This window comes from Schistocerca serialis, chromosome 4 (assembly GCF_023864345.2).
Source record: "Schistocerca serialis cubense isolate TAMUIC-IGC-003099 chromosome 4, iqSchSeri2.2, whole genome shotgun sequence".
Lineage (NCBI taxonomy): Eukaryota > Metazoa > Arthropoda > Insecta > Orthoptera > Acrididae > Schistocerca > Schistocerca serialis.
In genome coordinates this window covers 619,653,206-619,668,386 of record NC_064641.1, presented here as the reverse complement: position 1 = coordinate 619,668,386, position 15,181 = coordinate 619,653,206, and the positions used below count along the sequence as shown (strand labels likewise).

Here is a 15,181-nt window from a genome sequence, read left to right as displayed (position 1 = left end):
GCCCAGTCTGTATAACTGTATTATACTCGTAATATCATGCAGCAGAGACAGGCGGTACATCATAACGTGAAGGGCAGGCGCGGCCCAGTTACTAAATTTCACAATAAAAAATGGTTCAAATGGCTCTGAGCACTATGGGACTCAACTTCTGAGGTCATTAGTCCCCTAGAACTTAGAACTAGTTAAACCTAACTAACCTAAGGACATCACAAACATCCATGCCCGAGGCAGGATTCGAACCTGCGACCGTAGCGGTCTTGCGGTTCCAGACTGCAGCGCCTTTAACCGCACGGCCACTTCGGCCGGCAAATTTCCCAATACACGGAATTCTAAAATACTTAAGAAACTAACCAGATAGACTAAGAACATGCGGGTATAATGAGCTCGCAGAACAAAAACAAGCCGGCCGGGGTGGCAGAGCGGTTCTAGGTGCTTCAGTCTGAAGCTACGCGACCGCTACGGTCGCAGGTTTGAATCCTGCCTTGGGCATGGATGTGTGTGATGTCCTTAGGTTAGTTAGGTTTAAGTAGTTCTAAGTTCTAGGGGACTGATGACCTCAGATGTTAAGTCCCATAGTGCTCAGAGCCATTTGAACCATCTGAATAGTTCGGTTATTGGTTACTAACAGATTTGTAAAACTGTATTGGCAATGCTTTTTTTAAGCCCATAGGATTTTCACATACGTGCTGGGTGGCATATTAATTTGAAAAGGCTATTGCGGAGCTAGGTTCGTTGTGCATAGCTGTCAGATATTTCTACTGTAGTCGAGAATTTTATTCTACCCATGAGGTACGTTCATTTTATGTTCACCTTATCTGCAGGTTTTCACATTTATTTACGAATCAGAACAATGTTTATTTACTTACGACATTTTAGAATAGTGTCTTAAAAACTTGCGTTGCAGAATTCTGTAATTCCGTTGGTAAATAAACAATGTTCGCGGTGATATGAAAATACATAAATGTAAGCATCTGAAGGTGCGATGCCAGGCACTTCGAAAAGTTATCATGGAAAAATAAACTCGTATAAAAGCAGCTGTATGCAGCTGATTAATTATAGAAATACCTTAAATTTCAACGGTTGGAGCGTTATAATACGTCCACAATGGACAAGAATTATTTACTAATGTCAATAAGAGAAAGAACAGAAACACAAAATACGGCAATCAAATAGATAAGAAATCCCAGTCGACAAGCTGTTAGTACTAATGAAAGGTGGCTACACTAAGTCACAGCGTCAGAGATTGCGCCAAAGATTATTATTCCACCGCTTCCACTGCGCAGTAGTAGTTCAGAGGATGTCGAGGGCTGTTGCTGTTCTGTTGGGCGAGAGAGTAGACGCTGTTCGGTTGGGTTAATGTATAGATGGAAGAAGTTGCAATTGTCAGAATATATTTGAGAAAGGAGATGGGCTTTTGATTTATGATGCTGGTGTAATGGAATATTTTCGTCAATATATAATGAGGTAAAAAGGTATTACAGTTTTCTTTAATGACAATCCCTCTTGCTCACAGGTACAGTCAACAAAGCATCTGGCTCGTGTTCATTTATTAGACTTGTAATTCTGGTTTCTATGTGAAGTTATAGTATTTCTGGTTTTTCAATTAGTTCATTGAATGGTGTTTAAAATATTTTATCGTATTGAGAAAGAACCGAGCCAGATACATGTACGTTGAGTCACACTACCACACACTTGTTGTTGTTTCGTAGCTTTTATAGTTGCAGGGACTTAATTAATCAATTGTGTAATGGAAATTCCTTGTCATTCTTTATTTTTATTTTATGCATTCAGATTGCGTGCTAATACTAGTCAGGGCCAACCGGTTACGAGATTTTCGTCGACATGCATATCATTCGAGTGACTGAAATGTAATGTGTTAATATTCGCAACTACTATTAGCAAGCATTTTTAAATTGTCCCAAAATACTTTTGATGACTGGTTGCATAAGCATGGGTTGTTTATGTTCCAGTAAATACATTAAGCTTCCATTTCTTTGTCCATTTTCATCACATTTTAAATGAACACCACAACTGTTTTGCTGTATTTACGGATGGTCTAAACAGGGGGACTGGGGACTCTATTGGCTGCTCTCTCGTCTTCCCTGATTGTGTCCTCAAGTACCGATTGCGTCATTGCTTCGCTGTCTTCGATGTAGAGTTATACGTGATCTTATGGATGTTGGAACAGATGAGATGTCTTGCGATCGCTAAATTCCTCCTCTGTTTGACTCCTTTTGCGCCCTTCACTCTCTACAACACTTGTATTCGCCATATAAAGTAGTCCAATATCTCCAGGACGTCCACCTTCTCCTACAAACGGTGTGGAGTATTTGGGTTGCTGCTGGGTGCCAGGGTACAAGGGTATTACGGAAAACGAAGTGGGACGCATGTCGTAATCTTCAGATAGTTCAATCTGCCATCCCCCTACATGTGATCACCCCGCTGTTGCGGTAGAGGCACCATGCGCCGATGGGAACAGTGGCTAGATATGATAGACAGTGAGCTGCGACTAGTTAAGTCAAAAACTCGGCCATGGGGTACCTCTTTCCAGTCACGCGGACGGGATGAGGTGCCTGTCACTCGTCTTCGTATATGACACAGCCCTTGCTCCGACGAGAGGACTCTCCAATGTGTGGCGCTGATCGCGTAGAAATCGCAAAGCACCACATGTTAGGAAACTGTGTTTTCTGTTCTGACAAGAGGGCAGCTGCTCATTTGCCTATAGACTAAAAAAAATGGCTCTGAGCACTATGGGACTTAACTTCTGAGGTCATCAGTCCCCTAGAACTTAGAACTACTAACCCAAGGACATCACACTCATCCATGCCCGAGGCAGTATTCGAACCTGCGACCGTAGCGGTCGCGCGGTTCCAGACTGTAGCGCCTAGAAGCGCTCGGCCACTCCGGCCGGCCTGCCTATGGACTGGTCCTCTATTTTAACTGATAGTCGAACGTGGAACGACTTTTAAGGTTCTGTGAAATGTCTGATTTGATGCCTAAAATTTTAGGGGGAAATTTTTGGTGCATCACCAGGGTGACTGGCCATCCACGTTTCTTTTTTTCCCCAGTGATCAATCAGTCGCACTTCAGTGAGAATTTATTTTAGCTTTCTTTTGTATTATTTGTGTTTTAATTGCCATTTCTATTCATCTGATCGGTTTTACGCTAATTTAAGGGATAAGACATAATGTGACTGTAAGAATGACCGTGGGAGTGAGGCTGGAAGAGACTATGTATTTGTGTACGCCTTACTGTTCTTTGTTTCATTCCATTTTAACCTCCTGCGTTCCTACTAATACCTGCAAGGGAGCTGATAACTTTACCGGTGACCGCCCTAAGCCACAAACACAAACACAGCGCCAGCCGGAGTGACGTGCGGTTCCAGGCGCTACAGTCTGGAACCGAGCGACCGCTACGGTCGCAGGTTCGAATCCTGCCTCGGGCATGGATGTGTGTAATGTCGTTAGGTTTAATTAGTTCTAAGTTCTAGGCGACTGATGACCTCAGAAGTTAAGTCGCATGGTGCTCAGAGCCATTTTTGAACAAACACAGCGGACCAGGGTGCCATCTCACGCGTATACAAGACACATCATTTAAAAGTTACTCCCGTTTCATTTTATCACTGGCTTAGATACCAAAACTAGTTTTTCGGCAAAAGATACTTGGCGGAGGGCATGAAATTTTTTTCTGTTGTTAATACTGCTAACTCTTGAGTCAACCGAAATGATTAAGCAAGCATGATATTTTTAATGCAACGATGTACTTTTTTAAAAGTTTTCAAAGTTTCTTGAAAAGTAAAGTACAGTAACGTTCTTAAATGTTGACGTTGAAACTTTTTACAAAATTGTCCAAGAAAAGTACTTACATTGGAAGGCTGTTTGCTGTAAACTCCGCCAGTCAGGAGTATGAATGTATACAGCAAGATGATAGGCCAGGGCTACTACGATAAAATGTATTTTCTCTTGCCTCACTTTATGTGACATAGATACTGTGTCAGCTACCCATTGTTATAAATGGGCCTACATGCAGACTTCTAGCGTATTAGAGGGGATTTAAAGCACTCCGTCTTCAGGCCACGAGTGTCCTACCGGGACCATCCGACCGCCGTGTCATCCTCAGAGGAGGATGCGGGTAGGAGGGGGGTGGGGTCAGCACACTACTCTCCCGGTCGAACGACGGTATTCTTGACCGAAGCCGCTACTATTCGGTCGAGTAGCTCCTCAATTGGCATCACGAGGCTGAGTGCACCCCGAAAAATGGCAACAGTGCATGGCGGCCTGAATGGTCACCCATCCAAGTGCCGACCACGCCCGACAGCGCTTAACTTCGGTGATCTCACGGGAACCGGTGTAATCACTGCGGCAAGGCCGTTGCCTATTAGGGGGGATTTAGGAAAACTATTTCGAATGGGTGTACGTACTTATGTTCAAGTGAACAGTTTTTGTGAAATCATGTAAACAGTAGCAAGGCATGGTATTACGGTGAAGTTTAGCATCGGAGCATCTTTTGGAGATGATTACATCGCAATAATCCAATTCGGCCGGTTAGTCTTGCGTTCCGAGCATATTTATTGGACATTTAATTAATTAATTAATTTTTTAAAGAAACATACTTGTTTCAGTATCTCGCTTGACTGTAGTTAAGAGTCACCATCATTTTCTTGTGCTTTTGTCCAACTTCAGCGCGTGGTCGACCCTATTACTTTGGATGTGGCAAAGTTAGTGTCAGACTTGACACTAGTTAAGAGTATTACCCATAAAACAATATTAGGTGCCCCTCAGCCTGCTAACATTTGCCAAAATTGCGTATCGATATCTTGAACCGTTCACTAAATAAAAGAGGTGCTGCCTTTAGTTTATGTACCGTGCAATTTCCCTCCTGTGTCATCATCGCCATCACTGAAGCATTTCTTGCATTCACAGTGATTCCGTGAAGATGGTACAACTCTCAGGGGTAGTAGAGAAAGGTAAATGCATCAATGTGAGGCAAGAGATCCTATCTGGAAACGACGAAGTCGAAAGTTATAAGCGGAAATCGTTCCGATACCTCTGGTAGTGGAATACAGGTACCGGCACTGTTGTTACTAAGAGTATATGGAAGGCAACTTCCAGAGGTGTTAGTATGGAGCAAAACAACAAAGAAATGTCCATAAATAAGGGCTCCAAAGTGCATACCCTAAGATTTATGAACACTTGGTCATCTTCGCTACAGTGAAACACATCTCATCTACTGAACAAGTGCTCATAGCTCATAGCATTCTTTGGTCGATGTTTACTAGACTTTTTTTCTTGTTTTGCTCCTTACCAACACCTCTGAAAGTTGCCTTCCTTACAATCTTAGCATATGTATTCCTCTGACAGAGGCACAGAACATTTTTCGCTTATAATTTTCGACTTGGTCGTTTCCGGACCAGGGTCTGTTACCTCAAATTGATGCATTTACCCATCTTCATCATCCTTGAAACTTTGTGACATTATTATGGAATCATCTTGTTTCTGCTCCTAATAGCGACACGTCATATTCCTTCGTCTTTTGCGTTTATGACCCAGTTCACTTAGTGTGGTGTGGCGAAATAGTTCTGCAGACTGTGCTTCACGTTATAATTAATTGAGAGCTTTCTTCCTTCTTGAAGGATGTTAGAATTAAACGAAATTAGCAACTTTTGCACTCATTGAGTGGTTTCGAGAAAGTCACAAGCACCTCCAACAGTTAAATCGTACATCTTTGTACGTATTTTTCGCAATTTAAATGTACGCACTGTACCTAAGACTTAATTAATTTTTTCTACAGTTGCCTTTGACTTTGCTCTGCGGAGCGCGCTATGGTATTCGCGTATAAATAACCGTCCCGCAGTTCCGTCGCTCGTTAACTGCGCCTCAGCTGGCGTGTATATGATGCCAGCTAACGCAGTTATGAGAACTAGCATTGTATCATTATAAAAAGCTATGAGCAGCGAGCGTATCCACCAGTCCACTAATAATTACCGGAAATACTCTCGAAATTTCTGCAAAGCGGTTAAACCAGAAAAAATTAATTTCGTATACCTCTTCCCGTCTAAATTTTTGGAGTAAAAAGACATTTCCGCCTTTTTTCCGAGGAACACATTCGTCGTTTTCCATGTATATGCGTTGCTTGGCATTTGCTCGGAAACAGCGAGTTTTTCACATTATATGCTGCAGGTAGGGCTCTGCGATAACTGTTCGTACTCAGCGGTACACGGAATATATGACATTAATATTACTGACTACTAGCTTAGCGCCCGTTGCTTGGGACGCGTAGACTGTATGGCGTACAGAGATCTTTTGTTTTTATTTAATCGAATTTTCACGTTTTTCACAAATTGCAACTCTTTTAAGCTTTTCGCGCTAATTACGGCCATATAACCATGGTCTTTTCCGAATCTACTTCTGACCGGAAAGCGATTCTGGTAGCTGGAGTCCAAAGTTTTTGTTAATCATGCTTTTTGTGTTCTTGTGGAGATAGCAACTTTCATCCCCTAACAAGTATTTCTTTATATTTATCCGAGAAGTGAAATACGATTTTTCATAAGTTTAGTTCTAAACTTTTTTGAGTGTAACGAAATATTTCCTTAAAAATTTTCATTCGCTATTGCACTCTCTTTCCAGAAACACTGAAACACGTTTTTTAAAATTTTTTTAAATTTCTAACCGAGAAGTCAAATACCAGTTGTCATAAAGGTAGCCTTAAGAATTTTTTAGTAGTCCCTTAGTAATTATTTATTAAAAAAGAACTTTCACTCTCTATTTTACGCGCTTAGTGGTTGAATTTCCAAAAATGCTCAAACACGTATTTTTTATTTCCTAAATGAGAAACCAAATACCAGCTTTCATCGTTCTATCCTCAAAATTCCCTAAATAGCGACATGCTTTCAAAAAGCCTTTCATCCCCTGTTTCACCCCCTTAGGAGTGGAATTTCGGATAATCCTTTCCTAAACAATGCCTACGCTATAAGATCCACCCCTTCTCCTAATTTCAAGTTTCTGTCCTTAGCGGTTTGGGCTGGTCGATGATGAGTCAGCGAATCAGTCTGACCCCGTTTCACCCCTTTATGGGTTGAATTTTGTGAAATGTGTATGTTTTATTTCTAACAGAGAAGCCAAATACAAAATTTCATAGATTTAGTTTCAAAAAAGCTTGGTCGACGAAATACTGTCATAAGAATTTCCAGCCCCTGTTTCACCCCCATAGGTGCTGAATTTCCAAAAACAGTGAAACAAGTATTTTTTTATCTCTAACTAAGAAGCAAAATTAAAATTTTTGTAGATTTATTTTTAAAAATGCTTACATTATAAAATATTTTTATAAAAACCCTCATTCGCTATTTCACTTACTTTCTTTCTTTTTAATAAGTAACCGAGAAGTCAAATACCGACGTTCATAGATGTAGCTTTAAAAATACTTTAGTAGCTCTTTAATAATGATATGTTTTCAAAAAAAGCTTCCCAAAATTTCATCCCCATAGCGTTAAATTTCCAAAAATGCCGAAACACGTATATTTTTATAAAGATGGGCACATGTGTAATTATGGGCACCCCTCACGAAGTGGTGCAGGACTGAAAACGGTGCCTATTGTTGATAGACGGTAGCAATGAACAGTCGTAAGCATTGTTTCAAGTAGTGTAGTTACAGTGTCGGTTATTGTGTGAATTGGTGTTTGTTCATGACCGCAAACGTTTGACAGGTATGTGAAATCGTTTTTTCGTTTTTTTACACACATCAAAAAAAGTTTTGCATCATTCTGGTTCCCAGAACTCCTAAAGATAGACGTTGATTGTGGATATTGAATCACAGACACAGTCCCTTTGACTGTTCAGAGGAGTACTAAACCTGTTCAAAGATGTCAACAACCATGCATGAGTAGCGCCTATTGGACGGAGGGGGTCCGACAGCCGATCACTTCCAGTCATTCCATCACGAAGGAGGTACACGCCTCATGTTGTCTATAGTTCAACGATGCCTATAGCGTCAATACCGCGGTTCGGTCGCGTTCGCATTGTTACTTTGTGCCAGGAATGGCTCTCAACAAGAGAAGCGTCCACGTGTCTCGGAGTGAACCAAAGCGATGTTGATCGGACATGGAGGAGATACAGAGAGACAAGAACTGTCGATGGCATGCCTCACTCAGGCCTCCCAAGGACTACTACTGCAGTGGATGAATACTACCTACGGATTGTGGCTCGGAGGATTTCTGATATCAACGCCAACATGTTGAACAATGCTTTTCGTGCAGCCACAGGACGTCGTTTTACGACTCAAACTGCGTGCAATAGGCTACATGATGCGCAACTTCAGTCCCGACGATCTTGGCGAGGCCCATCTTTGCAACCATGACACCATGTAGCGTGGTACAGATGGGCCCAACATCATGCCGAAAGGACCTCTCAGGACTCTTCACCGATGAGTGTCGCATATGGCTTCAACCAGACAATCGTCGGAGACGTGTTTGGAGGTAACCCTGTCAGGCTGTACGCTTTAGACACACTGTCCAGCGAGTGCAGCAAGATGGAGGTCCCCTGCTGTTTTGGGGTGGCATTATGTGGGGCCGACGTACGCCGGTGGTGGTCATGGAAGGCGCAGTAACGGATGTATGATACGTGAATGCCATCCTCCGACCGATAGAGCAACCATAGTGGCAGCATATTGGCAAGGCATTCGTCAAGGCATTCGCGCCCTTATCTTGCACATCTTCTGAAAGATTTCCTTCAGGATAACGACATCGCTCTCCGGACGTGAACCCTATCGAACATACCTCGGCTAGATTGAAAAGTGCTGTTTATCGACGACGTGACCTACCAATTACTCTGAGGGATCTTCGCTGAATCGCTGTTGAGGAGTGGGACAATCTGAACCAACAGTGCTTTGATGATCTTGTGGACAGTATACCACGACGAATACAGGCACGCATCAATGCTAGAGAACGTGCTAGTGGGTATTAGACGTACTGGTGTTTATAGCAATCTGGACCACCACCTCTGTATAGTGGTACAAATGCAATGTGTTGTTTTCATGAGCAATAAAAAGGGCTGAAATGATGTTTATGTTGATCTCTATTCCAATTTTCTGTAAGGTTCCGGAACTCTCGGAATCGATGTGATGCAAAACTGTTTCTGATGTGTGTGTATCCTTCTGACTAGTTTAAAACAATTTCTCAGTGATATCCGGAATAGCGGAATCCTAAGCTACTTTTAGAAGCACGTTTTACGTTACACACGCTTTTAGGTTAAACGTGATAGTGACCATGTTGTTTAAGAATGGTTGGTGTAAATATGGGCCCATTGGGTTGGTGTAAAAATGGGCCCCTATTTGAGGAGGGCCCATAATTACATCATCCTTTCTCTTAAACAATGTAAAACATTTAAATAATTTTATGGGGATATGGTTAATCAAATTTTGTTTAAAGTTCATATACACAACTCACACTGCAACAAACAAACAAATAGAATTTTCAGATTGCGATAATAGACCCTAGTGCTTTTATTCGTCCTTCTCGAATGTCGCCAACTGAGAATCGCTATGAATATAATAACCAAAGGCATGAATGGGATAATTCTCAGACGGTAGATGCCGTGGCAGCTGTGAAAGCAAAGAAGGCTTTTGTGAAAGGTGCTGCAAGAAACACTCGGAGCGCCTTGTACCAATTGGTGCAATTGGTAGAGCCCATCCTTCAGGATGGATCCAAAGCAATTTATTTTCGAATGGTTCGTTAACTTAATTGAGGAAACATGTCCGACTGAACAAAGACTTGTTCTCCTCGTCTTGGATGATCATTATTGTCACATTCGAAATTCAGATGTGATTGACTTGGCGAGAGAATACCATGCGACTATCACCTTACTTCCTCCACATTGCACCCACAAACTGCTCCCTCTAGATAAGACGTTCATGGGACCTCTGAAAACGTACTACAGGGAGGCAGTGATAGTGTGGTTCCATCACAATGGGTGTCGTCTCACACTTTACGACGTTATGGAGGTTTTTGATCAAGCCTACCTTCGTACCAAATCAGCTGAGATAGTAATAAACGGATTCAAAGTAACTGGGTTACACCTTATGAATCACATGCTCCTCTACTTGCTGTCTCTGGACCATCGACATCATCTGCTTCTTCTTCGAGTTATCCTGATGTACAGTCACATCAAGCTCTAGCTACGCCAGTTGATGAAGCCATTGAAACACTGGAAAGTTCTGCAGGGAATTCAACAAATGCAGTTTCACCATTCGACATATCTCCTGTCCCTAACATTAAGAAGAGAACCACAAGGGGAAGGGGGCGGGGGGTGGGGGGGGGGGGGCGAGCGAAACGCAGGAACCACCTGCCACATCACTGTAACACCATACAAAGATCAGTTGACAAAGTCGCTTAGCAAAAGTGCTGTCAAGAAGAGGTCATTGAGTTTCTCTGGGGTCAGAAGTCGCTCTGAGGACAGAGGTACAAAATCCAAAGGCCTTCAAAAATAGAAAATTTGTTCCACAAACCTATGTGATTCATCATTGGACTCTTCAGGCTCCTGCAGCCCTCACCTTGTGGACAGCGATAACGACCTTATGTGAACGATGGGGATACACCAGACTCAAACGATGCAAGTTGCATCTTTTGTGATGAAAAGTTCTCTCAAGACAGGAGAGGAGAAGTGTCGATAAAATATGTTACGTGCCAAATGTGGGCACACTTAGATTGTACTGTTGTGTCGAGGGCTGGTGAGCCGGCCAGTTTGTGGATGGTTTTTGGCGGTTTTCCATCTGCCTCGGCGAATGCTGGCTGGTTCCCCTTATTCCGCCTCAGCTACACTACGTCGGCGATTGCTGAGCAAACAAGTTCTCCACGTACGCGTACACCACCATTACTCTACCACGCAAACATAGGGGTTACACTCGTCTGGTGTGAGACGTGGGGGGGGGGGGGGGAGGGGGAGGGGTCCATCGGGGCCCGAACCGCGCTATAACTCTGAAAGAGTGGTTCGGTATGGGGCGGGGGAGGGGTGACGTGGACTGCGGTGATCGTCATGGGGTTGTGGACCACTGCGGCTGCGGCGCGGAAGGAGTCTTTCCGTCGTTTCTAGGCCCTCGGTTAACATACAATAGAATAGATTGTACTGGCGCTGAAGGAACTACATACGTTTGCGATTGCTGTAAATAATGTCAGATTTCATGCATACATGTTTGAAAGTTGCTTTTTGTATAGTAGTCTACCATCTTGTATTGTTTTAACCCATTTCATTAAAATATTTCAAAAGATTTCTTCCACCTTTTTGTGGATTCCCGTATTTGTATCCCGTTCTTTTAAGTTCCATTTTACAAACTTTTTGTAAATCTTTGTTTTCGAATAGAAATAATGGATACTTATTATTGTTTCGCCTCTCATCATACCTTAAAGTTGTTATAATTATTAATGAAGGTATAAAATCTAGAATTTTTTTCAAAAGAAGGTACCTTTTAAGTCAAAAACAAAAGAGGGTGTCCATATTTACACATTTTCCTCTATTTATGACCGAGAAACGAAATACCAATTTTCGTAGATCTAGCTTCAAAATTGCCGTGATAGCGCTATTGAAGAAATACATAAAATAAAAAGCTTTCGTCTCTATTTCACTTCGCTAGGGTTGGAATTTCGAAAAATCGTTTCTTAAACGATGCCTACGGTATGAGATACAAATCTTCTCAATCGAGTTTCTGTCCTTAGGGGTTTGTGCTGGGCGACAATGCGTCAGGCACTCCGTCAGTCAGTCAGCATATTGCTTTTTGTATATAGAAGATCACTTTATCTATTTATATATACTGAGACGCCAAAGAAACTGGTATAGGAACACATATTGAAATAAAAAGATATGTAAACAGGCAGAATACGGCGCAGCGCTTGGCAACGCCTATACAAGACAACAAATGTTTGGCGGAGTTGTTAGATCGGTTACTGCTGCTAGAATGGCGCGTTATCAAGACTGAAGTGAGTTTGAATGTGGTGTTGTAATCGGCGCACGAGCGATGGCACATAGCAGCTCCGAGGTAGCGATGAAGTGGGGATTTTCCCGTAAGACCATTTCACGAGTGTACCGTGAATATCAGGAAACCGGTAAATCAACAAATCTCCTAAGCCGCTGCGGCCGTGAAAAGATCCTGCAAGGATAGGACAAGCGACGAGTCAAGAGAATCGTTCAGCGTGACAGAAGTGCAACCCTTCCGAAAACTGCTGCAGATTTCAATGCTGGGCCATCAACAAGTGTCAGCGTGCAAACCGTTCAACGAAACGTCATCGATATGGGGCTTCGGAGCTGAAGGCCCACTTGTGTATACTTGATGACTGCACGACACAAAGCTGTGCGCCTCGCCTGGACCCGTCAACATCGACATTGGACTGTTGATGACTGGAAACATTTTGCGTGGTCAAACGAGTCTCTTTTCAAATTGTATCGAACGGATGGACGTGTACGGGTATGGAGAAATGGTTCAAATGGCTCTGAATACGGGACGTAACATTTGAGGACATCAGTGCCCTAGACTTAGAACTACTGAAACCTAACTAACCTAAGGACATCACACACATCCATGCCCGAGGCAGGATTCGAACCTGCGACCGCAGCAGCAGCGCGGTTCCGGACTGAAGCGCCTGGAACCGCTCGGCCACAACGGCCGGCGGGTATGGAGACAACCTCTTGAATCCACGGACCTTGCATGTCACCAGGGGACTGTTTATGCTGGTGGAGGCTCTTTAAAGGTGTGGGGTGTGTTCAGTTGGTGTGATACGCGCCACTGATAAGTCTACATACGACTCTGGCGTGTGAAACGTACGTTATCATCTTGTCTGATCACCTGCATCCATTCATGTCCGTTGTGCATTCCGACGGACTTGGGGAATTCCCGCAGGATAACGCGACACCCCACATGGTCAGAATTGCAACAGAGTGGTTCCAGGAACACTCTTCTGAGTTTAAACACTTCCGATGACCATCAAACTCCCCAGAGATGAACATTATTGAGTATATCTGGGATGCCTTGCAACGTGCTGTTCAGAAGAAATCTCCACCCCATCGTACTCTTACGGATTTATGGACAGCTCTGCAGGTTTGATGGTGTCAATTCCCTCCAGTACTACTTCAGACTTAGTCGAATCCATGCCACGTCATGTTGAGGCACTTCTGCGTTCTCGCGTGAGCCCTACGGGATATTAAGCAGGTGTACTAGTTTCTTTGGCCCTTCAGTGTATAGAAGACCGCTCTATCTCTGTAGCTGTTAATACTGGTTGTAGTGAATATAAAAGTAAGAGGAGAGAAAGAATGATTGTAATGATGAGGCAACGACGAAATTCGTCAAAGCCTGTGTTGTAGTCATATCAAACACCGTGGGAAAAACAATGATAATTTTTGTTTGTTAGAATTAACTTTGCAATAAAATGATGCTTGTAAATCGACATCGAACTTTTTTATTACGTAACTAAATGAAGATTCCGTTTCTGGAACGTGCTGTGAGCATCTAATACAGCGACAATGGCAGCCGTTCCATTACATCATCGTATAAAGACGACCAGCAACGAATATGTGCTGAAAAACATTAAAAATTGTTATATGAGTACAAGGAGTAAATTAAATAATAGAAATGATCAAAGTAAATCTTCAGCTTAATATAATTCAAGTTATTTAAAGAATCATAATATTTATTCCATCCGTTCGCTAAGAAGACTACAAAATTCGGATCGAAAATAAGCCATCGAACATATCTCTGAGACCGGGATGCCGGGAAGCAGTAATAAGAATGATAAATTGTGGGATTACAATTAACACACGGAACAGAGTTACCTGCCTTTATGTGTCAGAAAAAACTACACAGTTACACTGTGCCCTAAAATACTTGATACTTTCAAAGAAGAAAGTAATCGATTGTAGTGGTATATGGCGGTGTGCATTGAATATTTCTGTTTGAGGATGGCCGCAGTATCTGAACTGCCAGCTTGCGAGAGAGTACCGGAGTATGTCCATCCCTCAGAGTGTCATTGTGGGCGAAGGGATGGGGTGAGGTGGGGGGGCTGATTTCGCTAACTTCCATTGCTGCGACTGGGTTCTTCTGATGCACATTGACCTGCATCGGCTGTGGGTTCTTGTTTGTTCGGCTCTTCACTCCTCGTCCATGTTAGTTTATCGCAACTAACTGTCCCTTCATTTATTAGCTGATTATTGCTTGTACTTGTTTCATTTGCTATATTCAGTTCCATCAGCCGACTGCTTAAGTGACTGAAACTATCAGTACCTTTCTCTTCGACTGCTTTTACCTCTTCCCTGACATCCTTTTCTGCTTGCCTAGCGCCTGCTTCTCCTCTAAGTTCTTCACGCGGTAATTTGCGTATGCCGGCCGGAGTGGCCGAGCGGTTCTAGGCACTACAGTCTGGAACCGCCCGACGGCTACGGTCGCAGGTTCGAATCCTGCTTCGGGCATGGATGTGTGTGATGTCCTTGGGTTAGTTAGGTTTAAGTAATTCTAAGTTCTAGGGGACTGATGACCTCAGAAGTTAAGTCCCATAGTGCTCAGAGACATTTGAGCCAGTTTGCGTATATTCGTATCATCCTCTATCACCATCGTACCTGGTGGGTCCTCTACACTCTACACGGTGACCTTTCCACCTCTCTGTCAATTGACAACAACATCGATATTACTAAGTTCTTTCATCTTCGGCAACATTATTATCTTATGCCTGCTCGACAACTTCCACCTTATTAACTCTTCATCCTCTTCCCACCTCTTAGCTTTTCTTCCTCTTATCTCTGTCCACAATCGTTGCGGTTTCGGAAGATAACGTGTGCACAAACCAATTTCCGTTTCGCCCAACATCTTCTCTTTTCCCGTAGCCCTAACTGCATCCTTATCTTCTTCCCTCTACTCTATAATTTCGTCGTTCTCCCTCTCTTCTCGTTCCCTATCATCTGTTGTGATGTCGACTTCAGATTTTTCACTCCTCGACGTTGACTTCATGTCCTCTTCTCTATTGCCTTTTTCACCGTTGTGCTATTCTAAGTTTGTCGTATTTCTTGATTCGTCGTCTCGCCAGTGTACAAGGAGACTTTCCTCAGGCATGTGTTGTGAGACGTCGGGATGGTTCGCGCTACCGTTGTGTTCTGCGCTTCTCGCTTCACTTGTTTTGTCTCCTTACGTGACGTAACTTTCGCCAGTGCCTTCA

General features: G+C 43.0%; 1 pseudogene; it reads right to left on the bottom strand.

Annotated features, from left to right (window-relative positions):
- Positions 1-4,257: 4,257 nt before the first annotated feature.
- On the bottom strand, positions 4,258-4,375 carry LOC126476249 (5S ribosomal RNA; annotated as a pseudogene).
- Positions 4,376-15,181: the final 10,806 nt, after the last annotated feature.